Below are 18,192 nucleotides of genomic sequence, written 5' to 3' on the forward strand. Positions count from 1 at the left end.
AACAACATGCAATAATAATTCTATTGTGCACCCTTACAGGATAAAACGATGGACTCCTAAGTATTCCCCATCTAAGTTTTAATAAGCCAAAGCATCTTTTAATAATATTACGTGTTGAGGCATGTTTCATATTAAAAAACTCTTGCGGAGAACTTGGCTGATAACCCTGACGCCACTCGTTCAGATGATATCACTGTCCTCTAAATGGTGCAAGAAATCCCTCACAATTTCTGTATCCAGCATCAACTAGATAATAACAACCTATAAAATATTTTTTTTAAATGATTACTTCAGCACACAAAGTTTGATCTTAATGAATAATTCAAATTCCTCTAACTATACACTTTACCATGAGGAACTTTTAGACCATGTCTTCTACTAATGGCATCTCGAAGCACCCGTCCATCGGCAACTGAACCTTCCCAACCAGGAAGAACATAAACAAATTGCATCTCAGGTGTACAAACACCTAGCATATTTGTTGCTATGTCACCTTTTCGCGTTCGATATCTAGGTTTATCAACTGTTGGCACCCTAATCTTAATGTGGGTTCCATCAAGAGCACCTAAGCAATTCTATATCACATGATATAAAACCTTGAGTTAGAATACTAATTTAAATCTAAGTCAACTAAATGTTGTACAAGCTATATATAAAACTCAGTCTAATACCTTAAACCATTTCCACCTTGTGTTAGAAGAATCGGCTGTAATTGGCTCCGGCTTTTTAAATAACACATCTTGTAAGCGTATGACAGCATTTAAAACACTATGAAATGCCCTGCTAACAGTTTCCCTGGACCTTCTAAAGTGATGCTTGATAACTCGATTTTTCAGGTGATGGGATATGATATGTAAAAACATTGCTACTTGCTCATCAACAAGCATGTTTCTTGACGACTTCAATCCCCCTATCGATTCTAACATCTCACATAGTTTAAAAAAGGCAGTTCTATTCATCCTAACTTGTTCAATACAAGTCTCATCACTAGCATATACAATCCTTTTCACATAATCCCATTTTGCATAAAAATCTACGGTATAGGACCTAATCCTTAGTCTATAAGTCTGTAGGCTAAGGCTGGCACCCATTCTAAATAAGAACCAAATTGCAATTCTACAGATTTCCAACCATAGTGTCAACGCAATACCAATTCTTTTACGCCTCTCACGTTGTGCAATTAAAGGCAAACGGGCCATTATTGCAACATATTAAAATTAGAAGACACTATCAAAGAATTGAAGTTGCAATTACACATTATCAAATAAAAATAAACAATATTAATTTAGAACACACAAAGAAAAAAAGTATCTATTCTATTTTGATATCGTTGCAACTTTAATTTCATTTCTTTATCAATCACCCAAACAGTAAAGAAATTATAAAGCATGTATAATTGACCTAAAATTAATTGTTGGTATATGTATAATTGACCTAAAATTATTAGAAATTTTATATTTTTATATAATGTTATGAATGTTTTTGTTAAATGCATTGCTACCACTATTTTTTACCATTTTATATATTTATTTCTTAATTTATAAAATATAATTTTTTTTATTCTGAAATAATATTATTCAAACATATTAATTATTTTTATAATTAAAAATATTATATAAATAAAATGTTTTCAAATAGTAAATAAAGTTTGAATTAAAACAATAATAATATTCAAGATCTACCGTATGTAATTTTGCGTATAGGTCTCTAGTTCTCTCATGTGTAGTTATCATGGATGGATTTGTGGACAACCTTATATTACCCACAAAATGCTTCATGTTTTGGACAAGGAAGGAAGTTTCATGGAAATGCCGATGGCTACCTTTATGGTCCCATCTGCATGATTGAATCACAGATACTAAATCCCACTCAAATAAGATTTGGCTATAATATAAATTTAAATGTTATAGGGAAAGGGAGTGTTTTAAGTGCATATAATCATGAATGTAATGTGGGTGGGGTTTAATTTCTTGTTTGCCAGCTTGTTTTGCTCTAATAATCCAATGGATTAAGCAAATAACAAATGTATAAAAGAATGTTACAAAATCAGATCCTTGTCGATTATCTAATGCACATTCTCCTTATTTGTGGAAACTTCAAATATAGTTTTGCATTATTAGGATTTTGTTTGCTCATCATCTTTTAATTCAGTGAAAACTAGACATTTATTCAAATAGTTGATTAAAAATTCTGGATTCGAATCTCTTTTTAAAATTATAAAAGAAAAGGAACCACATGAAGTTTCATAGACAGTACTGCATAGGACATATGTTCTCATGCTTCAATTATTAACCTTTATATTTTATAAATAGAAATGAATTAAAACAACAAAAACTATGCATTTTTTAATACTATCAGCTTCACTTGTTTTTCGTAAAGTTTCTGACTTCATCGATCCAGTTTCTTGCCTACATTGATATAGAAAAATCCAATTAAATTATCTATGTAACTGACCACGTGTATGTTTAATTATTTTAGAAAAAATGGAATACTTGAAAGATATTGAAGTATCATTATCTTCACACATATATCCAAACATACGCTACACATACATATCAGTATCTTTGCTAATGGATGTCGCATTTTCATAATCATTCTACAAAGATTTTGAGTAGGTTTTTAGATTATATTAATCGGGATTTTTTAAATATCAATATTTTAAAAGTTTTTGCTCATACATGTTAAACATTTCGCCACCAATATAAATCTACATTTTTTTCACCTCCAAATTAACAGCACCATTGGCAACATCCAACATGGGTTCTTATGCTAAAACCATGATTCTCCTTTTCTTATTAGTCTGTCTCCATTCATTTATCAGTGAGCAAACATTTCAAAGCATTCAAAGTTGAAGTAGTCAAGTCAGTTTTAAAGATGATTAACAAACCTGCTCCCTTCATACTTTTCAGTAAAAAGATCAAAAAAGGTAAATTTCATAAATAAAAAAATACATTAACAGATAATGCATGCATTTCTCAGTATTATAGAAGGAATTACAGTTACCTTACCCATTTAGGCTCTAATTAACCTGCTAGTGCATCACTAATGAAGGTATCTCAACTTTGATTAATTACTTGTTTTCTATGTTATCAAGATACTGATGCAGTGATCTTGGTTTTCAAATTTCAACATCCTAATAACATGGTATTACCCAAATTTATTCTGGTTTATCAGGTTTAGGTAAGATCAGAACGGAGACTCCATTGCACTCACCAAAGCAAGAAGGCAGATAGAGGATAATCTGCAAGATCTCTCATATTCCTTATTCACTCGCTAGATACTTGTCCTAAACTACTTTCTGTGTCATATTGTTTCCATGAACCGCATACTTCATGAATCTATTTTCCATTTAAAATGGTACTTTTATTTGCAAGCAGCAATTAATTGATTCTCTAAATTCAAATTTGTGGTTTACCTACATCATAAAAGAAGGGAATATGAGATTTCCAAAGAAAATAAATATGTTTATCACCAACCTGGAATTCTTTTTGATAGGTATGATATGATGTGTAAGAAAATCTGGTTACACTCCAAAGTTAATTGTTTGTTGAGGTATGGACTGGTAAAGTGCGACATTACTTATATAACTGATATGAGACATTTAATTGGTGTAAGATGTATTTGAGGTGTGCCTGAGAATAATCCTTCTATCATTCTTACAAATTTCTATCATTCTTACAACAGTTTGCATTTCTTAAGCCTAACCAACAACACAAAACACATCAACAAACAACAGACAACAGACAACAGACAACAGTATCAACAATATGCATAATAACACTACAATTCAATAGCCCCATCCATCCATATTAAAGCAAGCAATACTATCAACAAACAACTGTATGCATTTCTTAAGCCTAACCAAAAACAGAAAACACATCAACAAACAACAGACAACAGTCATCAATTCTTAAGCCAAGGCACCTTATCAACAAACAACAGTCATCAATTGCTAAGCCTAATCCGAAAATGGTTTCTCCGGAACGGAATGCTGTCCTATGCAGAAGAGTATACATGCAATCGGGGAAAACTACATTTCAATCGGACATGCAATACAAACAAAATAACTATGGAAAACTAACCTATAAATGAGCAAATCGGGGGCAGTGCAATGAAGAAGAACCTGTAATGAGAAAAGGGGAAACCGATTACATGTGTTAAACAAGCTAACAATCAAGATAAAAAAGATCGAACTCTATGTATATCGACAGTTATATGTTAATAATCATAAAACAAGGGCCATATAAGGAACCAATATCAATTGACCATAGAATAAAATCAAACATGTTGATCAGATTAACAGAATGAAAATAAAAACAGAAGCTTTCAAACTGCAGAAGGTGGAAAACATTTAAAAGAACTTCCAATCGCAACTCTCTTATTCATATGGAATTTACAATATCACTCGTGAATGAAATATCGAAGCTCAAAAACTACCCCATGAATCAATACAAGCCAATCTTAAACCAAAATCAAACAAGTTTTATCAGGTTAAAGCAAGTCAAGAATGAAGGCTGAAGCTTTTAAACAGCAGACTATGGAAAACATTACCAAATCAAACGCATGGATTTTACTAAATCAGTCTTGAACGAATATCAGAGCTTAAAAATTACCAACAAATCGCTATCAAAACTTGAAAATTACCCAATAAATTGATATAAGGAAAACTTAAACCAAAATAAAATACGTTATATCAAAGTTAAAGTAGTCAAGAACAAAGGCTGAAGCTTTTAAACAGCAGATTACAGAAAAAATTACCACAATTCTAACATGAAATGTTAACAACCACATGCAATTTATTAAATCATCCATGAATGAATATCAAAGATCGATAATTACAGAACAAATCGATACAAATCAATCTTAAACCAAACAAAACATGTTTAATCCACTCAAAGCAGTTAAGAATAAAGGCTAAAGTTTATAGACAGCAGATTTAACATGTTTCGAATCTGCTTACATGTAGAAAAAACAAAAGACAGTAACAAGGTTGACAGAGAGTTAGAAACCTACCTTTCAGTTGCACTAACTCGGAAATCGGCAGAAAAGAAAATGAGAAGAAACAAAGGGAGCAAATCGGTAGAAAAGAAAAGAAAATAAACATAGGGCAGAAAAGAAAAGAAAAGAAACGGAGGGAGCAAATCGGCAGAGGCTAGAAGGAACAGAAGAGAAACAAAGGGGAAGCAGATGGGAGGGTATAACAGGGATGGTAAACCTATGCGGCGCCTAATCTGGGCAAAATGGACGGATTACAAATTGGTGAAATCCACCGATTAAATCAGTAACCGATTACAATGGTATTAGCAATACCATGAACCAAACATAGGAATGAGGGGGGATTGGGTGGGGCCACCGATTAGGGGTGTATTGGCATACCAAACATAGTGTAAATCTCTAATGGAAGTTAACTCTATGCGCCACATCATATTTACATTTTCTTTTTGGTTATCCAACTTCTAGGTCCCTTTCGTTTTAGTGAAAAAATTATATCTTTTTTAAAAAATTGATTGGGGTAAAAAAATCTAGGATTAAAGTGAAAAAATGATATAAACTAAAATAATACAAAAAATTGTCAAATTGTACTTATTTATCCCGTTGCCAAAAAAACTTTTGAATTTATTATTTTAATATTGAATTTTTAAATTTCAAAACATTAAAATAAATTAAATAAATTGTTGAAAATTTTTTATCCCTTAATAATATAAACCGATTCGTTACTACAATATTGAAATTAATTAATTTAATCTCATTCTAAATTTTAAAATTTTATTTTATATTTTCAAATTATCCTTAACGAAATCAACTCAAATAATTCATATTTAGTGATTGCCTACAAAATTTTAAATTCTCTTTTATTAAATAATCTCGAACCTTTCATGCTATGCTAAAAACAAAGGAAAAAAATCTTTTCAATTAATTAAATTATTTTTTGTTCTTCATTTAGGTAAAGAGATTATGAAAAAATTATGAGTTTTCTTTGGCTTGGAAGATTAAATTAATTAATTTAATTAATTGCAATATTTTCTTTTCTTTTAACTTAGCATGGAAGATTCAAGATCATATAATCCAAAGAAATTTGTGTTTCGTAGATAATTATTAAAGATGAGTTATTTGAGTTGATTTTAATTTAAAAATATAAAATAAAATTTAAAATCCTTGAAGGAAATTAAAATAATTAATTTCAATATTATAGTAACAAATCGATTGACACTAAAAAAGGATAATTTTTTTCAATAATTTATTTAATTTATTTTGATGCTTCAAAATTTAAAATTTCAATATTGAAAAAAAAATAAAACTTTCATCAATGGGGTAAACATGTACAATTTGATAAATTTTTTAATGCTTTATTTTTGTTTCTATTGTTTTTTTATTTATTTTAATCCTTATTTTAAGAGTGAAATCTTGATGAGTGATAATATAATTAAATAGTGCTGATGATCTTAATAATTGAATACTTCCTCATTGTGAAAATTGGATTAAATTGTAAGTGAAGTAAAAGTGAGTTAAATTAAGTAAATGGCGAATTAATACTAGAAAGAATGAAAACAATAGTATGTCATGAACTAAGAATGTAATGATTGAAATTTAGTAAATATTGATGATTAATTTCACATATATTCCCGAAATAATGGACTTGTTTAAAAGAAATGTAAAAGTGTAGTGACAACATGAAAATTGTGAAATGTTATATTCGTGAATAAATATAGTGAATTTAGTGTTAATGGAGAGCCTATGTAGATTAGTATTTAACCAAAGAGTAATTAATTGAGAAAAGTAACCTTAAATCTTGATTTTATTATAATAAGCTAGCATATAATGCTTCTGACATTATGCACTTCGATGCTCCTGATATTTTACACTCTGGTGCCCCAGTTATTTAACCTCTGGTGTCCGTGATTATCTTGTGCTTATGCACCCTTGATAATTGTTGTTATGCAGTCCTAATATACACACATCAGTACCTATGATATTTAGCACACATGTGCTTCTGATAAATAACATTCTCGTGTTTCTATTATATCTAAATTATTTCATATATATATACACACAAATATCTAGTTTACTAGTATAATTGAAGAATTATTACTTGTGGCATTTGCACTACAATATCCCGAACATTGCATTTGTATGTTCCAACTTAATTTTATGTATCCTCCCGAGTTCCTTGCACTTTATTAAAGCTTATTTGAATAAAAGGAAGAAATAATGTAAGTGACTAATGAATAATTCAAAATAAGTGATATGCAAAAATGAAAGCGGCCATTTGAAGAAAAGTAAAAGTTGGTTATTGAGATGAGGGAATTTCGAGGACGAAATTTTTATGAGGGGGAGAGAAATGTAACATCCTCAAAACCCCTTGGTCCCAAACTGTATATGCTAGATTCTTAGTGAAATAAGGTATAAGATCAAAGAAAGAGAAGATTGTAGGACATTAAAGGAAGTTGAATCAAGAAGTATGACATGACGTATTAATTTAAGGTAGGGACTAAATTGTAAAAATATGAAAAGTGTTATGATCTTAGTGTAAGTATTTAAAATTTTATGAGGTTAAAGTATAAATATGAAAAATTTAAAGGACCAAATTTGTTAATACCCTAAGGGAGGAAAGGACTAAAGAGTAAAACAAATTGGTGAATGATAATCAAACTTGTAACACCCCTTACCTGGTCCGGTCGTAGAACCCGAGTAATAAAATGCTACAAACAAGCACAAATCATTTACATGCAATTTATTATTCAAAATACCAATTAAATATCAATACATCAAATATAATTAAGTAATAACAAGAATTACAACCAAATTTGGGTCAATATTGAGCTTACAAAAGCTTCAAATCAACCGGGTATCAAATAGGGATCCATTTGAAACAAAGACAAAAAGATAGGAAAATTCTACAAACAGGGGTCACACGGTCGTGTCCTTAACCATGTGGAAGGCTGAGGCAATGTGGGGATGGGACACATGGCTATGTGGGCAAGCTGTGTAATAGCCTGATGCCATGTATGGCTGGAGTCACACGGTCATGCGAACAAACCGTTTAACTCACTGAAGCCATGTGGGTCAAAAGTGAAAATATTCAAAAGATGTCACTCAACTGTGTTGTTGGGCTATGTAACAGACTAGGGTCGTGTGCACCAAATATAATCCATAACCAACAGACCACACGGTCATGCCATATGCCCGTGTACGTCACATAGCCATCTGTACTTGAAGAAACCTTTCAATACAAGTTTTCTATCCCTAGTTCACTTATGCCACAAACCAACATCACATCATATCTCAACCAATTCAAAAACATCAAAACCATACCAAAAACATCACTTAAGACAATCATCCTAAGTGCCAATCCAATATGCCATAATTGTCACCTCAATCAACAATTCATAATTTAACCAAAATATCACATTCAAACCATACCAATATTCCTTCAATGACACCTTAAAGCAACCAACCAAACATGCATCCATTTAACCATTGAAACAATCTCACAATTGGCTCCAAATCAACCTTATATTTTATGCACTAAATCTACCAAATATTTTCAAACATGATATAAGTATAGTTATCACCTTTCCATATCTACTCCATGACATATCACCTAATTACTTTATAAACAAATAACATACAAGCTAACTACTTAACAAAATATCATCATCATGATCATTGCCATCACAAATTTATACATATACATATTAATGTTATTCAAAATACCAATCTCATCCAAAATATAACATTTGTACAAACATAAGAATCTCTAGGTACATGCCATTAATAACTTGAGCATCACCAATGCTTCAAGTTTGGGATTGTTGCTAGATGCTGAAGTTGATGGTCAAATCAAAAAGTACCTAGCCTGTGCACGGAAGAAAAAATCGCACCTTGTGTATAACTCAGTGGTATTTCTATAATCCGAACATTAAAGCATAACATAAGTCAATTTATATGTATAAGTTAAAAATGAATTATGATATGCAATTAACATGTAATATATACCAAATCATACATTCTTTGTTCACAACTAACAATAAGACATGTTAACTCCATTTCATATGACATTTGTTAACTCAATTCAGATTTGGCACATTCCATCTCAATTTCCAATTCATGAGTTCAATAAACATAATCTATCAATATTCCAACTCATTTCACATTTCACATTATCTATCAATGAACAATCTTATCCATTTATCATTTAAAAAAAATTGCATCTCAATAGATTTTTTTTCATTTTCATGGACTTGTTTATCACCATCAATTCAATTGTGAATATTTCATTTTCACCATTTATTTCCCTATAACATGACTTAGAGTCGAATAGTTACACGAATCCAACCAACACACTAGTTTCGCACCCAGTGCCTCATCGGATAAATCTGAAGCAAATAGTTACGCCCAACACTTATCAATAAGTTTGACAACCAATGTCTCATTAGTATAACCGAAGCAAATTGGCACGCAGTTCCTTATCGACTCATAGTCGAAGTAACCCTGAAATTTTCCAATCCTATGGCATGCCAACTATATTCGACTCTGCCCAAATAGTTAATAGGGTATTCATTACTCAATTTATTATCAACCAACACCTCTATTCACATGAATAATCATCATGAATACATTTATCCAAGATATGGCAGAAATAAATCATCTCAATAATACTCAATTTCATATTTGTATAAACATTTACATTTTCCACATATATTCAATTTAGTCCTCATAATCATCAAACAATTCAATTCAAATCAATCCAATACATTTCATTTTAACAAAGGATCTCACCTTGCATTCTTACCACGTACAAACAATTTAATATGAAACAATTACAAGATAGTTCGGATAATAGAAACACAAACCGTAAACTCTGAGCTATTCATCGACAATTTTGTATTTTCTTTTCTTTGACGAGTTATCTAGGTCGACATTAGCTACCGATTAAAACAAACATAATGAATTATCAATACACAACCATTTTCACATTCAATTTCTATTTTATAACCTCAGAGTTAAGAGGTACTCGAAGAGCTTTCCGGAAATATACAAAACCCTATAGAAATAGTTCCAAAATCAAATCCTAATAGTAGACCTGTAAACAATCAGCAACATAGGGAGCTTTTTCGTAGTGGAAGGGTCTCTCGTACGCCTGAGTTCTTCTATTCTGACGGAAGTGTTCTTAACACTAAGTTTGTCGAACAAGAAGATGATGACCCAGTTACACATGACGAACTGATGCAGAGTGCTGATTCCAAGCTCTGGGAAATAGCTATGAAAGCTGAGATGGGCTTTATGTGTTCCAACTCAGTTTGGGAACTTCTAGACTTACCAGAAGGGACAAAACCCATATGGTGTAAGTGGATCTACAAGAGGAAAGAAATGCGGATGGAAAAGTGGAAACTTATAAGGCCAGACTTGTAGGAAAATGTTATACTAAAAAAGAAGGTATCGTTTACAAAGAAACCTTCTCTCTGGTTGCCATGCTCAAGTTAATCCGCATATTACTATCCATTGTGGTGGCTCTCAATAATGAGATCTGGCAAATGGATGTTAAGACAACATTTTTGAATGACTATCTTGAAAAGAGCATCTACATGATGCAACCCCCCGAATATATAGCTAAAGGAAATGAGCATAAAGTTAGCAAACTACTTAGATCCATATATGGGCTAAAGTAAGCATCTCGCTCATGGACTCGAAGATTTGATCAAGTGATTAGGACTTTTGAATTTGAGCAAAACGTAGATGAACCTTGTGGTTACAAACATTTAGGGGATAAAAATATGGTCTTTCTCGTTTTATATGTCAATGACATTCTACTCATTGGAAATGATGTAGGGACATTATCATCGGTTAAATTGTGGTTAACCGAACAATTTAGCATGAACTTGGGAGAAGCTAATTTTTTTCTAGATATTCAAATCCTAAAACATCAAAAGAATAAAGTGATAGCACTGTCTTAGGCTTCATACATAGACAAGATATTAGAGTGTTATGCAATGACTGGTTCAAAGAAAGGAAATCAACCCTCCATATTGGGATTTCATCTCTCATTAGAAGACTATCCTGAGATAAACGGAGAAGAGAGAACATGAGAAAGGTTCTTTATGTCTCAACAATAGGAAGTCTTATGTATGATATGCTATGCATACGCCTAAATATTTGTTTTGCAGTGGCGTTGGTAAGTCAATATCAGACAAATCCAAGACCAAGGCACTGGCAAGCAATTAAACATATACTCAAGTACTTACTGAGAAGGATTATATACTTGTGTATTCTAGATGAGATCTCACTCCTAACAGATATATTGATTCTGACTTCCCAAATGTGTCAGGATTCGAGGAAATTGATATTTGTCTATGTTTTTGTCCTAATGGTAGTTCTATAGTGTGAACAAGTGTCAAGCAGGGTTTCATTGCTAACATCACTATGGAGGGGCAAATATGAGGTATGGAAAAGCTATGAAACTATAATAGTATAGATATAGCTAAACCCAAACTAACCACAAAAGGGACACAATAGTGTTTGATAGAATGGTAGACGTAGTCAAAGATTGCATATGAGGACAAACCTCGAGGATTTGTTTATCCAAGACTCTTATAGCTGGAGAGCTCATTAGGAAATATATAGAAGGGTACAATAATGTGAAACATGACTCACCTACTTCACCAGGGCAAGTGGGAGACTGTTGGATCTGATGCCCTAAGTCTAGTATTTTCGTCAATATACACTTGTAATTTTTTCGAATAAATTGATTAATAAAATTATTGATGAATTAAATTAATATACATTGTATTATTGTCCTCAAATGATTTTTGCACTGATAAGCTATAAAAGTAACATATTTTAATCTCATTCTTAATGAGTTTTTGGATGATTAATTATGCAAATTAGTGATTTTGATGCTTCTAATCCTTTAAATTCATGTTTCTTTACTTAGGAGAGCATTTGGGAGTGAAATGAGCGAAAAATGAGCTAAAATCAGACAAATAGATCTGTTTTCAGGAGCCACACAGCCTGGGCATTTCTATACGGGTTGGACACACGCCCATGTGCCAGCCTGTGTTAATTTCGCACCGTGCTTCCCAGATAAGCAAAAAAACACAATTTCTAGGCTTTCTAAGCATTCTAAAGTCTATAAATACTAATTAGAAGAAGACATAAGTGAGCCATCAGAGAGGATCGAAGAAAACACTCGAAGAACACTATCAGAGCCAACTTAGAAGTGGATCTCCATCAAGATTGAAGATCTCCTTTTAATTTCTTTTGAATTTTTTATGGGTTTCTTTATGTCTTGTGGTTATTCTAACTTTAAGATGTTTTCATTCAGGATTATGACAAATTCTATTATTTAATTTCTATTTTACATTATAAATACTTTATTCTTTTTCTCAATTATGTTTACTTATTTCTAGTTTTAATATTTATGGGATATTAATTCATGTTTAATGTACTTGATTCAATGGAGGAAAAGTCCCTGTTTAAGAGTAGATCTAATATAATTGAGTGGAGTTGCATGCAATCCTAGAAATAGGACGACATAAATCTATCAGATTAGAATCAAATCTAATAGGGGAATCCATAGGTCGAGTTAATGTGACAATAGAGGTTTTAATTAGAAAGATATTTCAATTAATCAACCTAGAGTCAATTGTTTTTACTCTTGAAAGAGATATTAACATAATTTAGGGATTTTTACGGATCAAGACGCCAAGTGAATAAATCATTTAAGTCAGAGTCATAATAATAAATGAAGTCTAGGTGGATTCTTCCCTGGGTATTGTTTCTCTCATTGGTTATCTTTCGATTATTTTCCTGATTCGTTCTTTGTTGCGTTCTTAGTTAAATTAGTTTAGTGATTTTAAATTAAAACTCATCACTTTAAATTGTCAGCTAAATAGTAACAAAACGATAATTACTAATACTTTTAGTCCTCGTGGATACGATATCTTTACTCATTGTAGCTATACTGTTGTTCAATAGGTGCACTTACCTTTGTCATATTTATAGTTAGTTTTGTGAGACACATCAAGTTTTTAGCGTCGTTACCAGGGACTAAAATATTAGGAACACTTTATTTTTATTAATTTAGTAATTTTTTATTTTGTTTTTGTTTTTAGTTTAATTTTGACATTCTAGTTTTTCTTTTATTTGCTTCTGGTAGATTCCTTTAGCTTATGACTAGAAGAAACCTGTCGGGACCTTTACTATTAAATATCGAAATTGAAAGTGTATTGCTCACAGAAACTGTAGAGAAGCAGGGCAGAGTCAAGAGAATTTAGTAGACAAACAATAGGATTGTAACAGCCCGATTTAGACCCTAATTGGACATAGTGGTTTCGGGACTAAAAATCTGAGTCAAAAAAATATTTTAATATTATTTTGTGCGTTTATTATGTGTGAATTTATATCCATGAATTTTTCGTGTTGTAATTTTGTTGTTTGAGTGCCGATTCAATAAAAATGGTTTAATTGCGTAAAATAAAAATTTAGGGGTTAAATCCAAAAGGGCTGAATAGTAGTTGTTCTTTTAATATGGAGTCTTTATTTTGTAATTTAGCCATTTATAAGATAGTGGGTGGCAATGGACTAAAATGACCTTAGTGTATATGTTTTATATTTTAATTAGTAAAGGTTAATTTAGTAATTGAATAATAATATATATGTTATAATAAATAAATTAAAAAAAAGAGAAATTATGTTCATCTTGTTCACAATGTTGAAAAGAAAAAGAGGGTTTGAAAGCTTGAAACATTCGGCCATTGTTGGAGCTTAAATTAAGGTTAGTTTTTGATTGGTTTTTGATAATTTTTACGTTTTTGAGATCGTTGCTTCGTGTTCTTCAAAACCCATGCTTTAATTTTTGGAATTTATGATAATTTTGTGATGTGCCATTGAGGATAGTTTGTGATTTTTGTTGGTTGATAGTATAAAATAAAAGATATGTGATAGATTATAATATTTGTTTTTGAATTTTTGATGAATTTGATTATTTTGAGTTAAATTGTAAGAAATATTAAATTGAGGGACTAAAATGTTAAATAAACGACATGAAAGGACCTATATAAGACTAGGGAATATTCGGCCAAACTACATTGTGATTAATTTGGAATATATTGTGTTTTGTGCAATTTGGACTGAATTGTAAAAATGTTAAATATCATGGAAAAATGGTAAATTACCCATTTATGTGTTTTTGGATGAAATTGAATGAAATTCTGTTTGAATGAGTTAATTTTGAGTGTGTTTAGATCAAGAATTAAAGAAATCAGACTTGGATTAGGGAAAAATAAAGTCGTCGAATAATCGTTTCGTTCCGGTTTATCGCTATCCGAGGTAAGTTTATAATCAAATAGATGTTATAATTTCTGAATAAATATTAGTTATATATGCCGAAATGAAAGCATGCAAATGTATATATATATATAGCTGAATATGTTTTAGTCGGAAAGTAGAAATAGACGTGAATGTCATTTATCAATATTTAGCACTAAGTGTGCGAGGATGGGATAGCTACAGCTATATGAACGGCACTAAGTGTACGAAACTAAAATGATGATGTTGAATAATGGACACTAAGTGTGCGAAATTAAAATGATGATGTTGAATAATAGGCACTAAGTGTGCGATACCGAGAGTAATTTGGTTAGATGAGAAAGCGCACTAATTGTGCAACTTTTTATGGCCTCGACCAATTATTTAGTACATGATAGGTCAAGTATGAAATGGTTGAATAATACATGATATCAAGGTAAGTTGGTTATTTCAATTGTGATAAGAAAATTTATATGAGGTAAATGAAAGTATATGAGTATATGAAGGTCTATATTCGGCCAAATGGTAAGTATATGTGATATTGTAATTGTGAATTATATGCATCTATATATGAATGAGTACATTTGGTAAAGAGTGGGTATATGATTTGAAAGTAAAAAAAAAATAGGTACGTTTTTATTTACATGTATATTCGGCCAAGTTGAAATTGATTCATAGTTACATATTAGATAATTAAATTTTGCAAGCTCAAATGTATATATATATGGATATGATTGCATTATTCGGTTTTGTTATTGAATTATTAACATTATTGAATTATCTAATTGATTATGACTAACTAAGCTATGATAACTTATGGTGTATGTGTGTTTCATTCGGTTTTATAGATTTTGGAAGCTAGTTACAAGCTCGGGGATCGTCAGCGACGTCAATCACACTATCGTCCGTCCATCGGTATTTATAAAAGTTAAATATAAAATCTATGGCATGTATAGGCTATAGTACCCTTTTGAATATATATTTTGAATGAAGTGTGTATATATAATAAGCCATGCAAAAATGGCTTGTTTATTTTGTTATGAATGGTTTCATGTTTTGATTGAATATTATGGTTGATGATTTGGCTATGTTTCGTAAATGGTTGAGATTAATAAAAAATGATTTGACTTGATTTATTATATATATGAGAATAATATGCTAATTCAATATCTTTACTTTCGGTAATTGAAATTGAATTTGGATTATCATTTACTATGTGAAAGTTGTATATTGATTTCCTGTGATTATAGGGTATTGAAATTGGTTATTTGCATAATGAACATTGTTTATGAAATTGGTCTTATAAATGACCTTTGATTCATTGGGAGAATAATTTTTACTATATATATAGGATCGGTGTTGGTATGTTTGGCATGAAAATGTTAGATATTGTTGAATTTGACATTGGTTAAAATAAAATTATATTTGGCTAAAGCTTGAAAAGTTTACCATATAAATAGTAACTTTATTTATTTGATGAACAAATATTTATATGCAATTTGATCAACAGTTTTGTGTATTTGAATAATAATATGTGAATATACTATGAAATTATATAAATGCTCATGGTATATTCGACCTAATGTTTATAAATGCTTGTATTTATAAGGTTTGGTATAGGTATATATGTTAAAATAAGTCAATTTTAAATATGAGGTTTATATACATAATTGTGTCGTTGTTGTTTATAATTGATTTGTTAGTCGAGTAGGCGAAATGAGGTATGACCAAAAGTGGTGTTTGAAATATTCTGCATAATTTTTAATTATGAGTTATGTGTTTACGAATATGTTCGATGCATGATATGAAATGACTCGTAATAAGTTGATATTACCTTTTTGATTTAAGACTTGGTTGGTTTAGTAGGTTGAACATGTGTACATCTATGATTATTCGAATTTGAATTTGGTTTGGTAATACCTCGTAACCCTATTTCAGCGACGGTTACAGGTTAGGGGTGTTACAAGGATAATATTATTATTGAGGAGATGGATGATAATCAGAATATTCAGCTACCTCCTGCAGCAGCTCCTGTTCCTTGTACCATGTATGATTATGCCAACCCCACTCTGACTGGGGATGAATCGAGTATTGTGCGATCCACGATTACTGCAAACAATTTCGAACTGAAGCTCAATACAATTCAAATGGTACAATAGTTTGTTCAGTTCGACGGTTTGTAAGAAGAAGACCCAAATGCTCATTTGGCTAATTTTTTTGAAATCTGTGACACTTTCAAGATTAATGGCACCACTAACAACGCTATTCGCTTACAGTTATTTCCTTTCTTATTGAGGGACAAAGCTAAACAGTGGTTCAACTTCTTACCATGAGGTTCCATCGCTACATTGGCTTAAATGAGCGAAAAATTTCTACTAAAGTACTTCCTACCGACTATGATAGGCAAGTTGAGGAACGACATCTCTTCCTTTGTGCAGATCGAGTTAGAGACCTTATATGATGCATGGGAGAGATACAATGATTTATTAAGAATGTGCCTTCACCATGGGTTACCTTTATGGTTGCAAGTTCAAACCTTCTACGATGATTTGAATTCGTCAACTAGACAGTTTATCAACACAGCAACTGGTGGAACTCTGAACAATAAAACACCCGAAGCGGCTTATGAGTTTATAGAGGAGATGGCACTGAATAATTATTAGTGGCAAGTCATGAGAACAAAGCTGATAAAAGTAGACGATGTCTTTAATTTAGATGCAGTCACCATGTTATCAAACCATGTAGATTTTATTAAGAAGAAAGTTGATGGTTTATATATTTCTATGTAGGTACATCTGGTGATGAATGCGATGCAAATGGAGGAGGAATGAATAATCCTGAATGTTTACCTTTCACCCCTAGCACAGAGAACGAACAAATCAATTATATGGGTAATAATTTTAGACCTCAAAATAATCCTTATAGTAACAACTATAATGCAAGTTTGAGGAACTATCCTAGTTTCTCTTGGGGTGTTCAAGGAAATCAGAGAGCTCAACCCCGTCTAGGCTTCTAACAACCACATTATCAACAAGAGAAGAAGCTGAACCTTTAGGAGATGTTGACAAATTTTATCTCAGTGTTAGAAACTCATTTTAAAAACACTAAGCCAGCACTAACAAATCAACAAGCATCAATTCAAGGGCTTGAGAACCAAATAGGTTAGCTTGGTAAACTAATCTCAGAAAGACCACAAAGGTAGTTTGCCTAGCAATACCAAAACTAACCCAAGGGAGCATCTTCATTCAATTACTATTCATAATGAAGAAGGGTTAGTTGAATCTGAACAAAAATCGAGGTAAGAAATTGTGGTGAATAACGCCAAGGTTGAGGTAAGCCAGAAAGAGTAAAAGCCGATTACAAATAATATAAACCTTGAGTGTCATATCCTAACATGACGAAGAGGGATCACATGAAAGAACAATTTGGTAAATTTCTTAAACTCTTAAAAAATTACATATTAAATTACCGTTTGTTGAAGCTCTTTCACAGATGCCCAATTATGTCAAATTTTTAAAGGAGCTATTGGCAAACAAACAAAAGTTAGATGATTCATCGACTATGGAACTCAATGCAGTTTGCTCGACCATCTTACAAAATAAACTACCTAAAAAACTGAAAGATCTAGGGAGTTTTACTATTTCTTATTTAATTGGAAGTTTAAATATTGATAATGCTTTGGCTGATTTAGGGGCTAGTATTAATGTCATGTCATATAAAATGTTTAAACAACTATGTCTTGGGAAACCCAAACAAATTAGGATGATTATTCAATTAGCAGATAGAACCGTTAGATATCCTAGGGGTGTTATTGAGGATGTGCTTGTAAATATCGATAAATTCATATTTCCAGTTGACTTTGTTGTGCTGGACATGGATGAGGGT

General features: G+C 31.4%; 1 non-coding gene across 1 annotated transcript; it reads right to left on the reverse strand.

Annotated features, from left to right (window-relative positions):
• Positions 1-16,712: 16,712 nt before the first annotated feature.
• LOC121224742 (small nucleolar RNA R71) lies at positions 16,713-16,819 on the reverse strand. The gene has a single exon (XR_005922487.1). It is a non-coding gene; the product is annotated as a small nucleolar RNA R71 (small nucleolar RNA).
• Between the last annotated feature and the right edge of the window lie 1,373 nt (positions 16,820-18,192).

This window comes from Gossypium hirsutum, chromosome D12 (genome assembly GCF_007990345.1).
Source record: "Gossypium hirsutum isolate 1008001.06 chromosome D12, Gossypium_hirsutum_v2.1, whole genome shotgun sequence".
In the NCBI taxonomy this organism is placed as follows: Eukaryota; Viridiplantae; Streptophyta; class Magnoliopsida; order Malvales; family Malvaceae; genus Gossypium; species Gossypium hirsutum.